The sequence below is a fragment of the Poecilia latipinna genome, unplaced genomic scaffold (genome assembly GCF_001443285.1).
Source record: "Poecilia latipinna isolate Pla-1442-1.1 unplaced genomic scaffold, P_latipinna-1.0 Scaffold6608, whole genome shotgun sequence".
In the NCBI taxonomy this organism is placed as follows: Eukaryota; Metazoa; Chordata; class Actinopteri; order Cyprinodontiformes; family Poeciliidae; genus Poecilia; species Poecilia latipinna.
In genome coordinates, this window is record NW_015119224.1 from 1 (window position 1) to 4,303 (window position 4,303).

Genomic DNA, 4,303 nt, shown 5'->3' on the forward strand with positions numbered 1-4,303 from the left:
CTTTATCTTTTAATTCCTTTTTGTAATCAAATTTTATTGTGTTCAATATTAATATTGCAACTCCTCTTCTGCGCCTCTCTTTATATGAACTGTGGTATAGATTCCTATAGCCATACTTTTTAAAATGTTCATGTTTTGGATAAATGAGTCTCTTGTAAGAATATAATTTGTGCTTTTTCCTTTTTCAGTTTTGTCATCACCCTCTTTTTTACTCAATGCATTCAAATGTCACATTCAGTGACATTATCTTGATTGATTTACTTTTCCCTGACAATATGCTTCCAAGCAACTCAAAACAGAACCAGGATGAACTTTTGCGAACCAAAAATCCAACAGACTTTCAAACATGGGGTATCCTTCTTCCCCAACTCCCTTTTGGTGATGTGTCCAACTTAAATATCTCACCCTCTCCCAGTCGGTTTTAATTGAATCCTGTAAAGTAAAAAAAAGCCTGAATGATTTCAGGTACTCCCTTCTAGTCTCTTCTTCTGTCAGTCATTTTATCCATAACATAGGTATGGTACCGTACAATCTTTAATAACTAGTCATTTTAGATAGTCTGTTTTGTTTTTTTATCCATACCCCTTTTCCCGCAGTGTCAGCATCTTCTTAAAGCAAAACTTTAAGATTTACATTGGAAATTTTGTAGTTTTTCTCTTTCGGTGTGCCACATCTCGTTTCCATTCTTTCCCCTTCACTTGCTGCTACCCCGCGGCTCCTCGTCTCTCCTCCGCTGCTGCAGCATCTCCTCCTGGCTCACAACATCGTAGCCCCTTTCCTTCATGTCCTCCGCTGCTGTCCTGGCACTTTCGTTTGTCTTCGTTCAGTTCGCCCAGTGTATCCGGATTTTAGCAAGTGGTGTCTGGAAACGTATTCCTTTCTCCTTCAATATTTTTTAATGCCCTTATATGCCTTTTGTTTTTGGACAATCTTGGTTGGATAATCATGGTCAAAGTAGATTTGTTTACCCGTTACCTGGATCTTTTTCTGCTACGCAGCAAATTGTGCAGAGTTAAATCAATACTATTGTATTTGGTCCTTTTCAGAATTGGCATTAATTTAAATCTTAAAGTTATAACCATTTAAAGTGTTAAAATTACTCAGTTTCTTGTGAAGGCTTTCAAAATTGTTTCTTTGGTCTCAAATCTTGAAGCCTAGAATGGTCACCCCAAAGAAATCATAAAACAAACCATTGTATTTAAACAATGTCAGTATAAAAAGGCAATAGACGCAAAAGACGAAGTAAATCTGCCATGTCTCTAAGAAAAAAATAAGAATTAATTTTTAGGTCCCCCCCATCATTGTTAGAACAATGATTCAGTCCGAAGTGTAGGACTGAACCAACTTTGAGTACTGGTTTATTGACTTAGTCAATGTATGGGGAACTACCAGGCAGAACCTTTGAGTAAAACTGGTTTCTAGTTCAGTACCCCACATTTCCTCTTGCAGACCAGTTCTGCATTTGTATAGCAGGTCAGAAATGCATTGCAAATTAGATTTTGTTTGTTCCACTTTCCCCCCTTCTCTTGTCCTTTGAAAAATGCATTTTTGAGCCATTTAGGACTGCTCGAATTATTCCACTTCTTTGTCCTTGGATACATGCTAAAATGAGTAACATGCATAAATAAATGTATATCCTCAGCCAGTATTGGATCACCTGGACTGTTGTAGCTCTTAGTGAGTTCCCCCAATTATGACACAGAGCATTTTAGTAGCAAAGACTGATGGAAAAAGGAAACAACAATGTGTAAAAAGCAGCTTTGCTGGTGAGTATGACTCCCCAGCAAGAAACATTTATTGAGCTCAAGTTTTACCTTTGTACATCTCAGTTTGATTAGTTTGGCAAAAATGCTTGATGACAAAATCATCAAATACAAGTAGATGCAGTAAGAAAAACTGAGTTGCTTAAGATTTTTTTTATGCACTGAACAATACTTGATCAAAATATGATCTTGTATCAAGAGCTGTGGAAGACAGGTGAGATCTTTTCTTCATTGATAAATGATTAATCCGTTCAAACTGGCTTAATCTTTATGGCTTCCATCCAGTTTCTTGAACAAGACCTAACTTCTTTCAGTCTGCATTGTTCCCCGAGTCCCATGTAGGTCCACCTTAGATCTGCAAACAAAACATTATCACACTCAGTATTCTGTCCTGACAACCATTAAGTTGTTCTGTTCAAAAGCATGCAACTTTAAGAGCCTAACTTCAACACCTCCCTTCTGAATAACCTTGGAGAATAAAGCAAGGTTATTCCCACAGGTCTCTTGTTGCCATGTACAATGTAAATATACACAGGGGCTTTGTACCTCTTAAAATGGGTTTTCATGGGTTCACAGTCAGAGATGTGATTGTAAATATACTTCCAAATGTAAACATTTTCCCTTAGAATACTTGTATTTATAGTAAAAAAAACCCCAAAACAAAACAAAAACCCTTGAGATTTTTCAAATCCAAAAATTATGCTGTAGTAACAACCAATATATTGTCTATATTGTTCCATTTTGTTTGGTCTCATCTCTCAATCATGATGATGTTTGAGAAATCCTTTAAAGAATCAAAACACTCCAGGTTTTTGATGAGGCAATATCACTATAACCCAATGTAAACTCAAAAAAAAAACATGCATACATGTCATAATCCATACAGAAACTGAACTACTTCTTGTACAGAATGAGGAATCAGCTGTAAGCACAAAAGTACAAATGTATTTTGAAATTTAACTGAACTACAAGTCTCCACAAAATAAGTGTATTTGTTTTACATCACAAAACTAATTAAATTAGCTTTTTCAGGATAGGGAAGCTACAGTGGTATGCTAGCCACTTGTGCTATGACAGGAACACAGGAGAACGGACCGGACTACATGGGAAATCAATACACAACTCGAGGAGGATTTGAACAAGTGGGGGATTTAAATCTTTTAGCTGGCATGTTTTACTCTTACCTGTTATGAGTCATGTGACTCTTGACAAGGTGCCCAGCAGCCAGAGCACTCAGCAGTGAGAGCTCTCCAGCCAGCACTGTGGCACATACAATCCTGGCCAACTGGCAGGCATTCTCCCCTGGGTACTGCTGACTGGCACCCTGGACTCCCAGCATCTGAACAAATATACGCACACGTTATGCTTCTTTATCCGACTGCCATTCATTTCTATCGCCTAACCCCAACTAAACCGAACCATTACCAGTATATACTTAACCCTAAACTTTACATGAACTCAATTCAATGCAGCTTGCATGGAGTGACCAAAAGAGAGGAATCAGAAAGGCTAAAAGAGATTACAAGAGGAGGATGAAGGAGCACCCAGGCAATAACAGCAGGCAGGTTTGGGTGGGAATCCAGCACATCAACTACAGCTTCAGCTGCAATGGAGCAACTGACGTGGAGATGTTGAACCACTTCTTTACTCGTTTCGGGTCGAAGCCTCCAGTTACGGCTGTTCTGAATGCAGTAGTGCAGTTAAGCAACTTTATCCTCAAGGTGGAGGAATATGAAGTGAGGTGAGACGCTCGCTATACTCTGTCCATCCCAGAAAGGCAGCAGGATCTGATGGTGCTCCTGGATGTGTGCTGAGGTACTGTGCAGAACAGCTGGATAGGGTATTTACTAAAGATCTTAACATCTGTCCCTGTCTCAGGCCAGAGTCCCATCATGCCCATCTCCACCATCATTCCCATTCCTAAAAAAAAAATAATAAATCACATCACAGATCACCTGGCTGAATGACTACCGACTAGTGGCTTTCACCCCATTGGTGATGAAATGTTTCGAAAGACTGGTTAAGAGTCACATCTTGGGGTTCATTCCTCACACCTTTGATATGCACCAGTTTGCTTATAGAGTTAACAGGTTAACTGAAGATGTTGTTGCCACTGTCCTGCATGCTGTCTTGTCCCACCTGGAACGCTACGCACAAATCCTCTTCACTAATTTTAACTTGGCTTTCAATACCATCCTCCATGACATATTAGTGTGTAAACTGGCAGACCTGGGAATCCCCTCTTCCACCTGTTGCTGGATTAAGGACTTCATGACAGATCACAAACAAAGAGTCAGAGTGGGCCTGCATACCTCTTCAGTTATCAGCATCAGCACCGACTCTCAGGGAAGTGTGCTGAGCCCTCTGCTCTTCACGCTGTACACACGATTGTATTTCGAGACCACACAACTGTAGTGGGTCTCATCTCAGGGGGAGATGAGCCTGCCTACAGGAACGAGGTGGAGTGACTTATAGCGTGGTGGACAGACAACTTGATCCTTTATACAGGCAAAACCAAGGAGATTATAGTGGATTTTTAG

General features: G+C 39.8%; 2 long non-coding RNA genes across 2 annotated transcripts; one reads left to right on the top strand and one right to left on the bottom strand.

Annotated features, from left to right (window-relative positions):
- The first annotated feature begins 324 nt into the window (after window positions 1-324).
- LOC106944015 (uncharacterized) lies at window positions 325-1,473 on the top strand. Its single transcript, XR_001424078.1, has 2 exons — window positions 325-1,089; window positions 1,213-1,473. It is a non-coding gene; the product is annotated as an uncharacterized LOC106944015 (long non-coding RNA).
- Window positions 1,474-1,748: 275 nt separating this feature from the next.
- On the bottom strand, window positions 1,749-4,294 carry LOC106944014 (uncharacterized). The gene is made up of 2 exons (XR_001424077.1): window positions 2,948-4,294; window positions 1,749-2,118 (listed from the first exon to the last, which is right to left on the bottom strand). It is a non-coding gene; the product is annotated as an uncharacterized LOC106944014 (long non-coding RNA).
- Between the last annotated feature and the right edge of the window lie 9 nt (window positions 4,295-4,303).